Here is a 20,690-nt window from a genome sequence, read left to right on the forward strand (position 1 = left end):
ATTTGAGAGGGAGAGCTAGAGAGAGTAGGAGCAAGGGGAGCAGCAGAGGCAGAGGGAGAGGCAGATTCCCTGCTGGGCAGAGAGCCTGATGTGGGGCTCGATCTCAGGACCCTGAGATGGTGACCTGAGCCAAAGGTATACGCTTAACCATCTGAGCTACCCAGGTGCCCCTCTTCTTTTTTTTTTTTTTTTAAATCCTGTCAAAAGCAAAGGTCTGTTGTTTCTCTCTTGAAAACCTAGAAAATGCTCTTTACCTTTTTGCATCTGTGACCTATACAGAAATGTTATGCTGAGCCAAAAACCATTAAGATTTAGATAATTTTTTAAATGTTTTTAAGTAATGGTCAAGATAAAAGGTGCCAATATGAAATATTTTTAAGAAAAGTATTCTTGTGTTGGATAAGAAATACAGTGTAATATTTATAAAGAATATAGTCTATCCAAATTTTATTTTTTAGGGTGTTTTCATCATACAAAGCATATATAAATTATAGGTAACCGACCCCATGATATATGCTATATGCAATAAGCATATATTAAAGCATATATTAAATTTTATTTTGGGGGATAAATATGTCAGAATATATGAATTCATAACATGTCTTCTATTCTGCTCTATTTTGTCTCTTAACTCTAAAATAGGCTATATTCCTTGTTGCATATAGACCTGTAGCATAATATCTATTACCTATAATGCAAATGTGCTTTGTATGAAGAAAAAAATGCCCATAGGAATAGTATTTTTATTGTCCTGGGCAATAATAACACTTAATAAAGTTGTTTTATTCCTGAATTTTGGTCTTATCTCTTAGCTTAGTTTTCTGACTTTCAACCTTTCATGTTACCAGTTTTTCATCTTTTTTTTTTTAAAGATTTTATTTATTTGACAGAGAGAGAGAGATCACAAGTAGGTAGAAAAGCAGGCAGAAAGAGGGGGAAGCAGGCTCCCTGCTTCGTGGAGAGCCAGATGTGGGGCTTGATCCCAGGACCCTGAGATCATGACCTGAGTCAAAGGCAGACGCTTAACCCACTGAGCCACCCAAGCACCCCCAGTTTTTCATCTTAAAAAATGAGGTTATCTTCCTGTCTTCCATATACCATATACAATAATCTTGGATATAAAAATAGTATTATAGGATGCTTTCATCCCTCTCTGAGGAAAAAAAAATGACATTTTAAATGAAAGTCTGTATAGGGCCATGATTTGAGTCATAGACTTTCTGGTCTACAATAGAGTAAGATGGCATTTTTACATAAATTCTCCCAGATATTTTACAGCAGGGGATTCTGAGATGATCTCCACCTTGTTAGAGAATTCTAATGAAATTAATTTATTGGGAATTTTTATAAAATTTTATTTTTTCTAAGTAATTTTTGTTGAGTAGTATAAAATTCCTTATGTTTCAGGTCTCAAAAATATTTTAGATAGAAAATATGAGGTGTACCATGTTGACATAAAAAAAACAAAAGGGCATTTCTAGTTTCCATTGTGTCAAATGGGTGACCTTTTGAATCTGAACTAAAACAAATTGGCAATGACAGCTTCAGATTTTCACTGATCTCTCTTGAAAAACATTATTGCAAATTGTATCTTAGCAGAAGTGCTTTTAAAAAAATAATGAATTATTCATGAAAAATCACTTCATCTCATAGTGCACCTGCTGAGAAGGTTTTGCATTGCCTATTAAAGTGTATGCAAAAGCTGTGCAATTAAACCTTCAATATCAGATTTATTTTGCTTTGCTAATACCCTGTAATGCATCATAGGAAGGGCAAGACAAACATGTATTTGAATTCATAGATCATTAAAAAAATAATTAGTGTTTGAAAAGGTCACAGAAAAGAGCAAAGAAAGACTTGTGGTGGCATTTAACCAGAGTTTGAAATGGGGAGGGACGTACCTTTTTCTTTTGATACGTACTCTTGTCCGTTGCATTTGTACTCTTAATAGTATTTAGATTTAGTTCAGGCCGCTGCACCCAAATTTTGCAGCACTTACACTGATGACGACCTCCAGAAGCTATCACAGAAGACAGGAAGACTATCTCATTAGTTGATCAAAAAGGCAGAAGAAAAATCTCATGACCAGGAGTTTAAAAACTCAAAAATAGCATGGAGGACATTAGGAGAAGGAAAGGAATAGTGAATTGGGGGAAATCGGAGGGGGAGATGAAGCATGAGAGACTGTGGATTCTGAGAAATAAACTGAGGGTTTTGGAGGAAAGGCGGGTGGGGAGATAGGTGAGTCTGATGGTGGGAGTTAAAGAGGGAACGTGTTGCATGGAGCACTGGCTGTGGTGCATAAACAATGAATCTTGGAACACTGAAAAAATGAAATAAAATAAAAAAAATAAAAAATAAAATGATTGGAATCCTCCCACTTAAAAAAATAAAAAAATAAAAACAACAATTTTGTACAGAAGACTTAGGCATCCTCAAAAGACCTTTTAGCTTAAAAATCAAAGCAGTTAAAATGCAGGTGAAGTTTTGCTACAAAACATATTCCCACAAAAAATTTCTAATCCATAAATATACTTCCATTTTGCAGTATGTAATACATAGACTCAAAAACTGCATATTTCTTGGGGTGCCTGGGTGGCTCAGTGGGTTAAAGCCTCTGCCTTTGGCTCGGGTCATGATCTCAGGGTCCTGGCATTGAGCACTGCCCCCCTCGTACCCAACTCTCTGCTCAGCAGGGAGCCTGCTTCCTCCTCTCTCTCTGCCTGCCTCTCTGCCTACTTGTGATCTCTGTCTGTGAAATAAATAAATAAAATCTTTTAAAAAAATTGCATATTTCTTTTATCAGGCTTGTGTAACAAAATCAATTCTCTGGTCCCTGTCTCTATAATTATATTTAAAAATATGTCTTCTGTTGTATTTGCATTATAGACGTTCATTCACTTATTCATTCTTTCATTTATTCAGTTTTAATCATTTCTTCTTTTATTCAACAAGTATTTATTGTGTACAAGTTATGTTTTAATTATTGTGCTAGGCTTCAGTGGTGCAGAGATGAAAGTGGGTTCTTACCCTTAAGTTCAATAGACACGTATATTTACAGTTATACTGCAGTTGGGTAAATGCTGTGATTGATTTATGCCCCAAATGTTTTGAGAACTTAAAAATGAGGCATCTAACACCTCCAGGTGTTGGAGGAAAGTCAGTAAAGACTCCCCAGAGAAGACTGCACTTGAGGATATCTTGAAAGGTGAGACTAAGTTAGCTACATGGTAAGGAGGAGGAAGGTATTCTAAGGAGATAAAATATGCAAAAAGGCAAGACACAGCATTTCACCTACAAGAAACTGCTTACAGGGTGCCAGAGGGTTATGGTGGGAAATATGGTTGGGGGCCAGATCATGTAGTATCTGGTACTATTGGACTTTGTCCCATGGCAGCAGTCGGCATTGGAGGACTTCAAACTGACAGGTAATGATCAGAACTACTGTCTTAAAAGTTTTTTCTAGTGCAAGTACATGTTAGATTTAAGGAGAGACTAAAGGTTGGAAAATTATTAAAATAATCAGAGTTGGACATGGTAACTGCTCCAGTTAGATCAACAGCAGGAAGGATAATGAGGAGGGAACATACTGAAACGTATTTAAAAGTAATTAACAGGGCATGATAACAAATTGGATTTGTAGGACAGAGGATGCTGGAATGACAGGTATTTGGCAGGTTAGGTGATAATTTCCTTCAAGATGGGATCTATAGAATGAGGCAATTCAGGCAATAGCTGAACCATGCCAAATTTTGGTCAACAGTTGTACCATAAAATAACAGCTAATTATATCAGCAAATTACAAAAGTGCAAAGAAAATTATATTTTGAGAAGATTTGGATTTTATTTCTATTTCTTGAAGAAGCTTAATGCATAAACTTGTGCGCCACTTAAATGCTCGGAGCCTCAGTTTACCTTCAGATGCAAAAAAATGGGAGGTTTGGTTACATGGTCCATAGGGTCTGTAGAAGTATTTCAACACTAGAATTTTGATTATGGAAAATTTCCATATCAACAGTCTCAATTAAATACACCTTTGTTCCTGAATAGCCATCCAGAAAACAATGGCCCATGATAAACTTTAGGAGCCAAGAGGAGAGAGCTAGGGAGTATGTGGCTTTCTGTATGGTAGTCTTTTCTTATAATTTACCAATGTATTCTAGAAAAGGCTGATTTTTTCATCTTTATCCCAGAAACAAACTGAGGGTTTTGGAGGGGGTTAGGGGGTGGGGTGAGCCTGGTGGTGGGTATTATGGAGGGCATGTATTGCAAGGAGCACTGGTGTGGTGCATAGACAATGAATTTTGGAACACTGAAAAAAAATAAAATTAAATTAAAATTTAAAAAAGAATGCAATGTTACAATAGTATTTAGTTTTACCAAATTTTAATTAAACAGTAAATTTAGAAATCTAGAAATAATGAGGTATTTCTTTGCTACAACATTAAAAGAAAAATTAAGATATCTTTAACTTTATACTTGTATTAAACTTTTAGAGAAAACAGCTCAAGTATAAGAAATATAAAGCCCTAATATTTAAATGTGAGTACCTATTATTATTCTTTAATTATCACTTCTCATTCATTAGGACTTAGATATTCCTTTTTCTGGGCAAAATTTCTGACCACCCTCTCCCTTCCTCCCTTTTCTGACATCCAGGTCCACTGCCTCAATGTGCCCTATATTCTGTTGTAACACATTACCCAGTTGCTTTAACCTCTCTTGGCCAGTGCCCTTATTAGAATATGAGCTCCCGTGAAGGCAACAACTTTATCTCCTTTATTTCTATCTTATTTTTATTTCTATTTTATTTTTTTATTTCTATTTTATTTTTATTTCTATTTTATTTATTTCTATTTATCTAATACTCTATCTGGCATATAACGAATGCTCACTAAATATTGGCCAAGTGGGTGAAGGAGTAAGTGAATGAATGGATCTTCCTGGATCTTCCTAGGAAGCTGTGGCGCTCTCATTTCACCTCCTCTGTTAAAGAAAGATTCTTCAACAACCCTGAGAAGGCAACCTGGGTGATAATTAAACAGCAGTACAATCTTTATATTGACCACATTTAGTTCTTCCTGTCCCTCCGTTGAGGATGACTAGAAATTTAATTATGTCACTAACTTTCTCAATCAAGAGATGGAGTCAAATCAATGTTGTTGAAGTTACATCTCTATAAACCAGGTGATATTACTGACCTGCTACATGATTGAACCCACAATGGCAAGTTTTTCTTTTACTTCTGAGTTTTATAATAAATGGATTTTATGAAATATACACACACTATTAAATTATCTTAGATTGATATTCTCTTCTAGTTCTTTGTGACCAGTCTTCAATGTTGTAATTAATATCAAGATTTGAATACACAAGACACATCAAAGTAAAAACAATTGAGTTATTAATTAGATTTAATAATAACCTATCTCTTGCCCTCTTTTTATTATATTGTCATTCTGCTAGTCCAGGTACTTACTAACTTTCATTTCAATTCTTACAGTAAGTTCATCACTGATTGTACTGCTTTCTGTCTTATCTGTACAAAATCTGTTCTTCCTACTGACTGCTAGAGTGATCTTTGCATAGAGAAGACTGAGCATGTAGTATCTTTGCTCAGATTCCTCTTCCAGGTACTTAAAAAATAAAGTCCTCAGCTTGGTATACAAAGAAAGCCAGGTCTGGACTAGGATTCAAACCCAACTTATCTTTATAGCCTCTTCTCCTGTTATGCATCATAATATCAGTTAAGTTTGAATCTCTGAATTACTTAAGCATAGGCAACGCTTCACTTATGGTTTTCTTTTTATTTTAGCTTGGCATTTTTTTTTTTCCTGCCACTCTGTCAAAATTCAAGTCTCAGTTCAATGCCACATTACCTGCAAAAATTCTTTGACTGACTAGCTGATTCTTTTATTAAGCGTCTCTTATTCCTTCAGTAAAATGTATCTTTTCCTTGTTGATGCTTTCATGGTGCTTGAATATCCATGATAGACTAATCATTCTGTTATAGCACAAATAACTAACATTTTAAGTCCTCTAATAATGTTTGAGCTTCCTGAGAGGTGACCTCTGCCTTGGTGACTTTTGGATGCACAATGGCAATAAGAAATAACATGAAAACACAGATCCTGGGGTGGAGGCAGGGTTTTTGAGCTACCTTTCATGATGTAAGATTTCAAGTTCAGAAAATCAGAAAATAATGTTGTTTCTCCATGGGCCTGGTTGAATCAGGCAATTCATATTACCTGAACTCATCTGAGAAGGTTTTATAAGTTGCAGGGCTAACATTAATTTGTTATGGAGATACATTTGTATCTTGTAACTAGGACATGACCTTCTAGATGTGAAGGAAATTGGAAAACAAAATTGGTAATCAGAAGGATGCTCTGAAAAATAGGAGCAAAAGGTTTGTGACGATTTAGGGAGATGTTTCATTCACCCTAGGGGAGAGCTTGAAAGAAGTAATTTATGGTATCGAATATAGCTATTGAGGAGCTGAACAGTTTTTCTGGGAAAAGCAAGTATGTATCTCTTAGATATATGGACCATGGTAGACATAAACTTTTTTTCCTTTACTCATTTTTTTCTTAGATTCTGCAGCTTTTCTATTTTAACAAGACAACAATGATCTCAGACACATTATAGTAATATTAGTAACTGCTTAATTCCCTCTTTGCTTTGATCCATTGGCTTAAGTTGAAGTTGAAAGGCATATTTGTTAAGGTGACAGATTCCTAGAGACAGCCTGGGCTACTCCCTCAAGGCCTGGGGTCACTTTGGTCTCATTTGTAAACATATTTACAGGAAATCTTTAAAGCTTGCCACATTTGGAGATAAGTATATTTATCTCTTTCATATTGGGTCTTCTTTTGCATCTCAGAAGGTGATCCCTTCTTCTTGGCCGTACCTTCTGTGAAGTTTTAGACCATGGTTCCCTTTCCATACCACCATGGCCAATGATCTATGAGTTGGGTCTTACACACCATGGATAATTAGGAGTCTGATCAATAAAGCACTACTAGTTGGTTTATATTCTGAAGTAATGAAATAATTACACACAGATAAAAAATTAGTATAAAACAAAAAACGTACTCTTATTTAAACTAACTATATTTGATTTTTCTTGAAATAGAAGGAATTTTGGGGTAGACCCAGGAATAGCTTCCAGCGCATTCCTTTCTGCTATATATGTCACAAAGTTATTTTGCAATTTAGTAGAAAACTCCTGACTGTTGGAAAGGTTTCTTTAACCTTCCCTTACTAACTCAGCATGAATTTGTTTACCTTTACTTGTAACAACCTCATTGCGTGTACTTACCATATTATCTTGAGCTTTTTGAGACCTTTAACAAAAGGACTTTGAAGTTGAGATGGAAGATAGCTTTTCTCTTTTGTGACTCTAAAATGATATAAATATTGCTGATTGCTAAAATTAGTTAATAAATAATAAATTGGACTTCATTTTTACTTACAGCTTGATCAGGAATATCAGCAGTAACTCATAAAATAAAATGGAGAAAAGCCCTTGAGGCATTTAATAATGTATTATATTGTAGGACACAGCCAAATGAAATAAAAACAAGTAAACAAAGAAAAAAAAACCTTCCCATTAGCTAAAACATCAAGTAATGGTCACAGATGGTGAAAAAAACCATCTTATCTAGTTTGGCATATGTCAGAGCCATGTGTTGATTTGTCTGGAATGGATAACATTTTGAGGCTTAGGCTCCTGATAGAAAATGCCCTTCTTCCCCTTAACCACGAGATGAAGTTCTGAAGACCCCAGAATTGTCATGACAGGGCATAGAGCAACAGATGGTCCCTTAGGCAGACTAATCCCTAATCCCATGTTATTTAATGCCAAAAGCAAAACTGTCAACTCTTTCATGGAAAACATAAAATTCAAAACTGAAGAATTGATGAGTAAACATGAAACTGATTTTGAAATATTTAGTTTGAAATATATTTTATTTTTTCCACCTTAGCATATATTACTGATTTGAAATCCTAAACCACTGTTTGGATTTAAAAATAAGTTCTCTGGAAATTGCTGGGAAGGAAACTCTCAGGAGGCTTTTCACTAAGAGTTTTTAAATGATTCCCCCCCCCCCCAAAAGAATTATAACATTAGCTTCAGTTATTGTTTGAGTGTTCATGTGTTTGAGCAATGGGTCAAAAGAAGTAACCTTTTCAGAAATTTAATAAATGCATTTGAAGCCTATGGCATTTTCATAGAATTTGATATACAGTGGATTCGTCTTGGACCTCTGTGAGCAAGTTTAATTGCTTATTAAGAGGAGAATCTCATTATACTCATAATGTTATGGTGAGATTCTACTATGAAATACTTTTGCTTTTTACAAATAGGCATTCTGCTTTTCATTAAAATTTCTTTTTTATACAAAAATATTCATAAATTTAAAATAGGAATATATGTGCCTTATGGAAAGTACAAATGGTATAAATATTTATAATGTAGGAAATAAACTTCTTCCAGTCCTACTCCCCAGAAATCATTACCATTGCCAATTAGATGAATTGCCATTCACCTTTCTCTCCTACATGTGTAATATATGTGTCCTTATACTCACATAACTTTTTAAACTAAAACATGGTGGTGTTGGAAATACGGTTTTGAAATTTGGCATATCAAAAGTTTTAAATCAATTATACTGAAAGCTAGATTTCAATCTATGGCCAAAACAAACAAACAAAACCTGTCTTATTTTCTAGGTGTTTATCTTGAGGAAGAAAATGAAAAAGAGAGCTATTTTGGTTCCATTTCATATTATAATATGAAAATTTCTGGGGAACCTGGGTGGCTCAGAGGGTTAAGTCTCTGCCTTCAGCTCAGGTCATGATCCCAGGGTCCTGGAATCAAGTCCAACATTGGGCTCCCTACTCAGTGGGAGTCTGCTTCTTCCTCTCCCTCTGCCCTCCACCTCCTCATGCTCTCTGTTTCTCAAATAAATAAATAAAATCTTTAAAAAATTTCTTATAGAGGCTGGTGAAACAAATGATGAAAACATATCATGGTACATATTTTTAACTAATTTACTCAACTAATAAAATTAAATCATATTGTATGTGAAGCTAGGTTTTATGTGTTCAGGAATAAAAGGCATGATCTTAAGCAACTAATAATCTGGTAAAATGGAGAGAAAAGTAGAAAACAAAAACAATTACAGAAGTGTACTAGTAGGGAGCCATGGAAACACAGAAGCAGGGTATCCAAACAGATGGAGATAAGTAAGGAATTCTCCCTAAAGTTTAAATATTTTCAGCTCTGAGTATTTGTAGTACCTCTAGAGACAATGTAGTATAGTAGTTAAGATTGCTTTTTCATTTATAAGCTTTATGTCCTTGGGTGAACGCACTTAGTCTCAGTTTTCTCATCTGTAACAGAGATAATGATGGTACTTGCTTAGAATTATTGTGAAGAATAAATAAATTTATGTATTTAAACATTTAGAACAGTGCCTATGCTAAGCAGTAATTGCATGATGAGTACTTAATAGATAATATTCACTATTTTAAGCTTATTTAGCCATTATGCATAACATATATAAGTCTGCTGCTTAACAGGAAAATGGGATCTAAAATGGTTATGTGGTTTGGGGGTCATCAGAATTTATGTGCCAGATGAAACCAAGGATGTGATTAAAATCCACCACAAGGAATATCTAGCCTGAGACAAGTGGAGAGAGCCAAAAGGAACACAAACTTATAGCGATGCGGGTGAAGGAGATGGACCCCAGAAGGACTCTTTTGAAGAGTGGTCTAAAAGGAAGGATGAAAAATCAGAAAGTAGTTGGGTTCATAAAAATCAGGGAAGAGGAGAGTTTCAGCAGTAGTTACTAACGTCAGGTATGACAGAAATATCAAATTGTGTACTGACAGAACATCTCACTTTAATTTGGAAACTAGAAGGCCATTAGTAAGTAGCGCCATTGGAAATTGGTTGAAAGCAGGTGGTCATGGATTGGGAATGGAAACAATAGAGAAAACTACTAGTAGAATGATCTGAGAAGACTACAGAAAGTGAGAGGAAAAGAGTCAGCTATAAGTCAAGAAAAGTTTTGTAAAATGGGATTTGATATGAGGTAAAGAATAGAAAAGTAAAGGATGGTGGAGAAAGTATGAAATTAGTGAAGCACAATCTGTAAGGAGGAGGTTGAAGATTTACTTAGCCTTGAGTAAGGAAGATGGGCTGAAATATAGATAAAGGTAAGAAATTTCAAGTGAAGGATACTTGCCGAGGTGATTAATTTTTTTTAGATGGCAAGGTGGTAAGTGATAATGACCTTGAATTATGGGATTTAAATACATTTATAAATATCTTAATCTGAGGAAAATGACAGGTGTCTGACCAGGGACAGTTACAACATTTGTTATCCCTGATTGATGACTTTGGAGACCCTGACTTCTCATGAAACAAATCAATAGGGTAGTGTGATTTTTGTCATGCAATACCCAGGGCCCTAGCTATAGGGAATAGAAAGTACAGACCTTTGAATTTATTTAGGTTAGGTTGGAGTGGAAGGTAGTAATGGGATTTGATAGATCATAGACTCCAGGCTTGTCAGGGAAGGAAATTAAAAAAAAAAAAAAAAACAATGATAGTGTAAAAAAATAAAGAGATTAAAGAACTGGAAGATTTTGAGGATGTGAAATGACACTTGTAATGAAAGAAAGTTAGTGAGAGAATGAAATGATGTGATATTTGAACCAGAAAAAATTATGCTCGTAATTCTAGAAACGGGACTGTTTTGGATGTGGTAATGTGAGTGAGATGTACTGAAATGAAATAAAGTCAAAATTCGGTAAATTGGCATGAAATTTAATGTCTGAGAGGAAGAGTCCCATGAAAGTTAAAGAGATTTACTTACAGGATTTTGTGCTATATATTAACTCTTTCATATTTCAAACTAGTTAGGGTACTTCTTTTAAAGGGCAGGAGGATAGGGGCTCCTGGATGGCTCAGTCAGTTAAGCAGGTACTTCTTGATATCAGCTCAGGTCTGGATCTCAGGGTCCTGAATTGAAGCCCAGTGTTGGACTCCATTCTATGCATAAAACTAGTAAATCATATATATATATATACATATATATATATATATGATCATATATATATAGATATGTGTATCTATATATATATATATGATCAATCAATTAATCAAATATATAAAGGAAAGGGGGATAAATTCACCAGCTGGCATTCCTTATGAGGAGGTACTTACTTATAATTATATTTTGTGTTATAAGTACCTAGTCTAAGGGCTGCCAATAGAAGAAAATTTATAAACATTTGTTGAATAAATGAACAAATTAGAGAGTAAAAAAAGGCTAGAACTAAAACTGATTAATATCAATTCATTCTATTCTAAGAATTCTTCCTCATAAAGGATTGAATAGTATTGCTAACATATTTTTTGCTTTGTTATCATGGTTGGAAACAGGGTAAGTTCAGAGGCTATTCGGAATTATAAAAAAATTTTTAATTAAGCTAAAATGCTGTGAAGTGTTAGACTTACTGAAACCCAATATTCATTTTGTGTTAATCTAGTCTAAAATTGAAATTACCTTAATCTTGTGTGTGTTTGGATTATATTGTGCAGTCTCCTAAAATACACAGATGTACCACATAAGTGTCCCATCCCACTCCAAAGTAATAAACACTCTCATAATGTTTGACATCACTGCCTTGAATCCAAACAGAAGGATTCAGGAGTGCAGAGTAATTAAAACAGTGTTTATGAAAGTTTGCAAATGTTGCACCCAATTGCTTATTTTACTTGAGACAGAATTTACAAATGCAGAATACAAATGAGATAGAAGTCATTTTATGGATGTTTTAGAATGTACCACAGCTTATATAGCTATATAATGAGAAAGCCTTTTAAAATATAATTTAGTTGCTGGGCACCTGGGTGGCTCAGTCGTTGGGGATCTGCTTTTGGCTCAGGTCATGATCCCAGGTCCTGGGATTGATCCCCACATGGGGCTCCCTGTTCGGCGGGAAGCCTGCTTCTCCCTCTCCCACTCCTCCTGCTTGTGTTCCCTCTGTTGCTATCTCTCTCTCTATCAAATATATAAATAAAAAAATCTTTAAAATTTTTAAAAGATTTTATTTATTTATCTGACACAGAGAGAGATCACAAGTAGGCAGAGTCAGGCAGAGAGAGAGGGGGAAGCAGGCTCCCCACTAAGCAGAGAGCCCGATGCGGGGCTCGATTTCAGGACCCTGGGATCATGACCTGAGCCAAAGGCAGCAGCTTAATCCACTGAGCCACTCAGGCGCCCCAATAAAAAAATCTTTAAAAAGCATATATAATTTAATTGGAAATATATGATTTAACTTTCATTGGTCTTCTCCCTTTCCCTTTTTTCAAAAAAATATTCTTTCCCGGATATATATTTTTTAAAATTTTTTTTTTAATTTAAATTTTATTATTATTTTTAAACATATAATATATTTTTATCCCCAGGGGTACAGGTCTGTGAATCGCCAGGTTTACACATTTCACAGCACTCACCATAGCACATACCCTCCCCAATGTCCATAACCCCACCCCCCCCAACCCCCCTCCCCCCGGAAACCCTCAGTTTTTAGAGAGAGAGAAAGAGACTGAGTAGGGAAGGGGACAGAGAGAGAGGAGTCTTAGCAGACTCTGGGCTCAGCATGGAGCCCGATGTGGGGCTCAAGCTCACGACCCTGAGATGATGACCTGAGCTGAAACCAAGAGTAATTACATTTTTTCTTCTATTGGAGGATAACACAAATTAACCTTTTCCAGGTATTTCTAAACATATAGAGCTTTTGTTTTAATATTCTGTTTGGGGGCACCTGGGTGGCTCCGTGGGTTAGGTCTTTGCCTTCGGCTCGGGTCATGGTCTCGGAGTCCTGGAATCCAGTCCCGCATCGGGCTCTCTGCTCAGCAGGGAGTCTGCTTCCCCCTCTCTCTCTGCCTGCCTCTCTGCCTACTTGTGATCTCTCTCTGTCAAATAAATAAATAAAATCTTTAAAAAAATATTCTGTTTGGTGGTCTTTGCTAGGTGACAGAGTCATTTTTTTTGTTGTTGTTCTTGGTTTTGTTTTTGGTTTTGATATTGTTTTGTTTTGTTTTGTTTTGTTTTAGAGAAATCAGGGCTAAGATACTTATTAAGGTTGATAAGGAAAAAGTCACTCAGTATAAATTCTAAACCCACCCCAAGTAAATGTTGAAATAAGACCATTTCTGGTTTTATCTTAAAATTTTCTTTAAAAAATTGGAAAAAATCCCTTAATGTAAGCTTTTTGCCGGAATCTTTAAGAATCGCAAAAACTTACATTGCATTATTTTAAATGAAAACTGAATTGACACTAATTTTCTGCTAAACTTTTCAGCAAAATAGTTGATTTTTTTAGATTATTAAGATGATTTCCCATTTGTTCCACTGCATATCAGCTCTTAATAATATTTATAGAACATTTTGCTTGATGAAATAAAATACTATATCTAAATACTTTAAAGAATTCCTCTCCTTTTTGGGGGAGATTGATTAACTGGACTGACCTAATGATTATAGTATAATATGGGAATGCTACTGTGCGTATACTGTAGACATTGAAATCCTTATTTTAAAGTTTTATATTCTACCTGCTTTCAAAAAGTTTGGAGGCAAATTGTAAAATTTGGAGGAATGGAAAGTATCACTCAAATGTACGGTGACCAGGATTTTTATTACAATCGAAAAAAAATATTTGTTTCAAACTTTTAGGTAGTTTTCATGGATAAACTCTGCAAAAGCATGCATTTATTTATTTATGTTTAATTTTTTTTTTTTTTTTAAAGAATTCACTGGGGTGTCTGGGTGGCTCAGTTCTTAAGTGTCTGCCTTTGGTTCCTGTCATGATTCAGGGTCCTGGGATCAAGCCCCACATCAGGATTGCTGCTCAGCTGGAAGCCTCCTTCTTCCTCTCCCACTCCCCCTGCTTGTGTTCCCTCTCTCGCTGTGTCTCTCTCTGTCAAATAAATAAAATCTTTAAAAAGGAGAGAGAATTCATTAAGTTACAATTTTTAGAGTTAAATAACCATTAATATTTCTCTCTTTCTCTCTTTCTTCCTTTCTTTTTTGAAGATTTTATTTATTTGAGAGAGAGAGAGAGAGAAAGAACACAAGAGCAGGAAGGGTCAGAGGGAGAAGTAGACTCCCTGCTGAGCAGGGAGTCCCATGTGGGGCTTAATCCTGGAACTCCTAGATCATGACCTGAGCCGAAAGCAGTCACTTAACCAACTGAGCCACTCAGGCACCCTCCATTAATATTTCTAATAATGACATATATTTAGAACTTTTATAGTATTTCATAATAAAAATTTGGTATTTTTGCTTTAGTATGGCACTGTATTGCTTTTATCATTGATTTTTATTAATTTTAATTTTAGTTTTTTAAAGATTTTATTTATTTATTACAGAGAGAGAGAGAAAGAGAGAGATTGAGAGAGTACAAGCAGGGGGAGTGTCAGGCAGAGGGAGAGAGAGAAGCAGACTCCCCGAGGAGGAGGGAGCCCAATGTGGGGCTTGATCCCAGGACCCTGGGATCATGACCCGAGCCAAAGGCAGACACTTAACCAACTAAGCCACCCAGGTGCCCCTAACATTGATTTTTAAAAAGAATACGTAATGCATTGTTTTTGCTAATTATTCTTATATTAATTTATAGATAAAACTGTTAGTTTTCACAAATTTGGATTAAATGTAAAATTTCTTTTTAAAAATAAGCCCTAGAAATGATAAACTATGCCGATTTTAATCAGCATTTTGACTCTGAAGTTAAATCTAAACAGATGACATACAAAAGCTGGAAGAGTCAGTGTAGTTCTTCCAGATCTTTCTATTAAGTATTTGAAAATCATTTGAAAAATAGTTGGATTCAAATGCCTTTTCTGGATCTCCTTAACTCTATGGTCCAAATTCTCTGACTCAAAGTCTATAAATTAAATTCTATGATCATTCGTTTCTCCTATAAAATGGTTCTAAAAATAGCTTCCTCTTAGTGCTGTGAAGATTAAATAAAGTAGAAATTTTATAGTGATTAATGTGTTGGTGGCCTTCAGGCAATGTTAGTGCAGCTGGAGATTACGAACAGATGGGTGATGGTAGAAGGACCCTATTTATTGCATACCATGCCACAAAGACAATAAGATTGTAGATTTGGACTTTCTGAGTATTTGACAAGGACCACCACTTCCAACTGCTAGTGTCTGTGTTTCTTTGGCTGAGAGGGAAAAAAAGGGAAAGCAACTCTACTTCTAAAGCTGGTCAAAACACAGGAGGAATTAACACTCTGGGCCAGGGCTTTAGGCATTGCCAGTGGGAACTAGGGTACTGTAGCTGCCCCATGGTTTGGGAGGACTCATGTGGTAAGTTCTAGTTCCTCCAGGGCTATCTGGCTCCACGATGTGAACTTTATTTGCTGTTTTCTTATGCTTTTCTTGTTTCACTTCTCTACTCTGTATCTGTGATTTCTGTACTTTTCAAATGAGCTATTTGCACACAAACCCTTATCTCAGGGTTTGTTTCCGAGGATATCCAAACCAAGAGCAATTAATGTAAATTGAACAATCACTTCTGCCATTCAGCTAAGTCAAAATGCATTATGCTAATTTGATAAATGCTGTAAGAAAGGTAGACAAAATTTAATCAGGACACAGATGAGGGTAAAATTAATTATTAAATTTGCCTGAGGCTCAAAGAGATCTATAATATCTGTAGGGACATTTGAATTGTTTCGAGGATGAGAAAGAGTTCATAAGCATCAGAACTGGAGAAAGGCATCCCAGATAACAAGAAATAGCATGAGAAAAGATTAAGAAGTGAAGAGGCATGTAATATTCTGAGAATGATGAGCATTCTGGTGTGACTAAAGAGAAAGGCAAGATAGGCCCAGGGAAGAATGATTGCTGATGAGGCTGGAGCCGTACTGAAAAAAGCATGAAAGTTTTTGAAGATAACAATGATGATTACAGTTGTGCTTTAAAAAGAGCAGGGACAGTTGTTAAGTGTCTGTCTTCTGGTCAGGTCATGATCCCAGGGTCCTGGGGGCAGAGCCCTGTATCGGGCTCCTTGCTTGGCGGGAAGCCTGCTTCTCCTTCTCCCACTCCCCCTACCTGTGTTCCCTCTCTTGCTGTGTCTTCCTCTGTCAGATAAATAAAATAAAATTCTTTTAAAGAAGCAGGGAATGAACTGGGCTAGGACATGACATGGGCAGGAAAACCATTTAGGAGGGTATTTCTATAATGTGGCAAAATTATGACATTTTCATCTGGTACGATGGCAGTTTGAGTGGAAAGGAGCTTATGGATGTTAGAGATGTTTTAGCTAAAAAATAGAGGATTGGAACAAAGTGTTGAAAGAAGAGTTTAAGATGACCCTAAGGTTTCTAGTTTAAACAAATGGGTGTATTGTAACACTTTTATTGCCATGTTAGGGAATTCAGAAGAAAGTGAAAATGTAATCATGAACTGGTAATGAATGCAATTTTGAGTGTGACATATACAGGTAGAGTAAATTAAAGGTGACAGTGCGTGGGGAAATCCATTATCACCAACAGACAAGGGCAAAGACATTCCCTATCCCTGGGTCCTGTGCTTTAGACTTCCTCCACCTGTGATCCCTCCATTGGGCCAGGGGTTGGATCCATCTACAGCCTATATCCCTTGCCTTTGGGTGCCTAGAACCCCAACTTCTCTGTTCAAATGTCCCCAAACACATTTTAAGGCCTGTCACAACTTTTAACTCAAGGGGACAAGGATGAGCAGAAAAGAAAGGTATGCTTGTGGCAACCAGAAAGTTTAAAGGTTTTTCAAGTTGTATAAAATGGACCTGCAGAAATGTTTAAGTGTTCTCAGGATGCAAAGTTGGAGCTGAAATGTGATTCAAACCAGTTGCAAAAAGTGTACAGCAGCCATCTCTTGAGGTCAAACCTGGTACCAGATCTGCAAGAAAGCTTCAGGACACATAGCTTGTTGGCCTTGTCCCATATCGTTGCATAATCTGATCACGTGTGAATTTCACAAAAGATTCATATTGTTCTGCTAGTTTGGTATTGAGGATTTGCTCATACTCCTCCCGAATTTTATCTTCATAGTTTTTTAAGAGACCCTCACATATTCCAACTTGTCGGAGGGTAAAGATGGGTCCACCTCCTTCCGAGTGTGGACCTTGTTGCTTTATTCACATTCATATGTCTAAAGAGTGATGCTATTTGTTGTTGGCATGAAGGGACAGAACTAGGACACACAGGCTAAAGTGTCTACCCAGGGCACTTTATGGTGCAGTTTGGAGCTGCTGATAGGAGGTTGCTGGATGAGGCTGTGTGCCAGAAACCAGGTGTTTGGAACGAGCTCTTTCTATGCCTTCTATTTCTGGTGCAGAACTTTGAGGAATCCAAAAATCCTAAATTCAAGCATGACTTATCTGATCATTATCAAATATATTTTTCAAGGTAGCAGTAAAGTACATATTTTATTTAATAATATGTTAGCTTGATATATGACTATTATATACTTTCATAGATAGTGTATGGGTTTTATTTGTATTCTTGGTTAAGGCTTCACAAATTTTAGCAGCAAACCTAATAAAATCAACAGATTTGTGTAATGATACAAGCTCAAGTTAGATTATAGCAGTTACAATGGAAAGGAAAGGAACCTAAAAGTCACTTTTTAAAAAATTCATTTTCTCTCACCATAGCACATAACAGATACCTTTAAGGATGCATTTTACTATTAATCCTAGATTTATTTAAAGACAAACTTGGGCTTCAAAGTGTCTTTATTCGTGGCCAGCAACAAAAAACAATGATCATTGAATTTTAAAATGATATATTGTTTACTTTTCTGTCCTTAAGTCACATTTGTATGTTTTCTGTTCAAATTTTCTTTTTATTAATCAGTATGGAACAGAATTGAGCACCATGGTTAGTATGATAAAGATATATTAATCACTTTGGGCTTCTGGGGCTACCAAGCAACCTTTCAAAGTTTCTGTTACAGAATTAAAGGAAAGAGGCTTTTTCAAGCTAGATTTATAGATTTCATCTAAGAATATAAGATAAAAATATTACTTACTTTTACAAGACAGTGCAGAAAAAGTAGAAAATTAGGTGTTTTCACATCTGGCTGTGTACAAGTGAGGACCCTACCTTGCTACTACGTAACAATATGTATCATATCTGGTACCCATTTAGCTCAGGGAAGAAAAAGCCCAGCAATAATATAAAAGTATCATTATATAGTGAGGTTTTTCTCTTCAAAGATAAGTTCAGTTATCAGTATTAGGATCTATATTGGTTGGAAAAAAATTTTTTTGTTTTCCCGTGGAAGTCATTTTCATCATATTGTATATCTAATTTTTCTAGATTTATACATTTACACATGTGAGTTTGTTTTCTTGGATTTGACTTCATAAAAAGTACTAACAGATCTTCAAAATAATCTCTCATTCTAAGTAAATTAAAGCAGGCTGCCCAGTTTACTGTGTGTCCAGCTGGCTAAAGGCTTAAACAGGAAAGACTCAAGGAGATTCTGTGGTAGGTATAAGATAAACATGCTCTTGTTTATGTTTTGCTGATGCTCTTTGATTGTTTAGAAGTTGGGGAATTTTTTTCCTTGCTTTGGGCTGTTCTTTTAAAAAACCAAACAATCATCCAGTGCGCCTTGTGGCTTTGATCTTTGTTTTTATATTTTGTTATACAAGGCTCAAAGTCTTACAGTTTGTTGTGTTTCATACTTTGCCAGATCATCCCCTTTCTATATATATTGCCCACAGATGGCTGGAAGTAAAAATAAAGGAAAGGTAGAGTGTCTTAAAAACTGACATCTCCCATAAATCCCAGGAGAATGTTGTATAAATATTGGCATACTTTTGCAGGTGCTAAAATAGAATTCAGTGGCCTTTCACCTGGTGTAATTAACTTCCTTTTATTACTCAGTGTTTACCATATCTTTTCCTAACCTTTGTTTTTTTTCACAGGAATGCCCTTAGGACCAAACCTAGTAAGTTGTAGAGACACCTGCATGCCACAAGGCAAACACCAAACTTCAATCTAGACCCAGAACAAAGGTCCCACAGACTGACTCTACAGATTCTCTAAAGTGCTAGCGTGATGAATTATGTGAGGCTATGTAATCAGTCTCAAAAGGAATGTTACAGTGATTTGCTAATTTTGACACTCTCACAGAAACATTAGTACCTTGGGTGACTTAATAATGCAAGCTTATGCTTTTAAATTTGGTTATGAAACACTCTGTGTATGTGGTTGTCTAGGGCACATATTTTAGTTGTCTCTGGAATCTGGTAGATCTTTAACAGAATGTGGGCTGAATTATGACAAATCTTTTGAAGGTTTGTGTCAGGGAGACAAACAATGTTTACATTTAAAGTATGCAAAGCCAGTGACACTGGTTTATTTCTTGAGCATACACTTATCACCCGTATGAAAGCACAACATTATCTGGATTTAAAATATTTAATATTAAATTTTAATTTACTATCTTCTCATTAGAAATTACTATACCTTGTCTCCCAAGGTATGCTCTTGGGGCACTGATGAAGGAGTAACTTTTGTGAACCCAAACTTTGAATTAAAATTGCATTCTTAAATATTTTCCCATTGTAAATGACATCATATAAATGTTTGAACTTCACACTCAGTATTTTCCCTCAGCAGTGTCCTATTGAGATAACGTAATGGGAAGGCTGCTGACGAGGCAATCTTGAAAAAGTAGTTTGCAAAGCCATAGCTTAAATATCAGAGTTGGAGTAACAGAGGGTAAAAGTCTCTTGGTGTTTTCAGAAAGGGAGCTACTGATTCCTACAATCACATGAACCATCTCAGGGCAATAGTCATAAAATCCATCTCAAAAGAGGAGGACTCATTACAGAAGAGGATATGGCTTTGCTCTAAAAATCTTGTGCTTTTCAGTCCTGTCAGAATTTCTACATAGTATATTTTTGCCACTCTGAGTACCATTAAATCTTCTGAGTCATAAGGCCCAAGTAGCAGGACATCTTGTACAGGGCCCTGCACCTGCTGTAGAATCTTCCCTTTCTCTGAGCGTCACTGAAATGTGGCAGCCTGTGGGTTACTTAGCCCAACAATTGGAGCTGGACACTCTAATATGTTACATGATTATGAAATCAAATGAGTACTGTAGATCCTGGTTGACTCATTTATAGCAATAATCAGTGCAAGGTGCAACAACTGGTCTTTTACTTGATTTCCAGGCATGCTTCAGACCAGTAGACCCTAGAAACTTCATAGTGACACTCTCTGAGTTTTCATGGGCTTATTTCCCATCTTGTGGCATGTTTGCGTCTTACTTGCTATTTTTGCTTATCTGTTCCAATCAGCATGATATCATCAATGTAATGGACCAGATTTTCGGTGAGATGCCAATATGATTAAGATCTCTGAAGACTAAATTAGAGAGCATGAGAAGTGAGATAGTCTTGAGATGAGACAATACAAGTGTATTTGAAAAAAATTTTTAACTGAAGGATAGTTCACACACACTGTTAACATTACTTTCAGGTGTAAAACACAGTGATTCAACAAGTCTATATCTTATGCTATGCTCCCCACAAGTCGGGCTACCATTGTTACCATGCGACACTGTTATACCACCATTGACTATATTCCCG

The sequence above is a fragment of the Lutra lutra genome, chromosome 5 (assembly GCF_902655055.1).
Source record: "Lutra lutra chromosome 5, mLutLut1.2, whole genome shotgun sequence".
Taxonomy (NCBI): domain Eukaryota; kingdom Metazoa; phylum Chordata; class Mammalia; order Carnivora; family Mustelidae; genus Lutra; species Lutra lutra.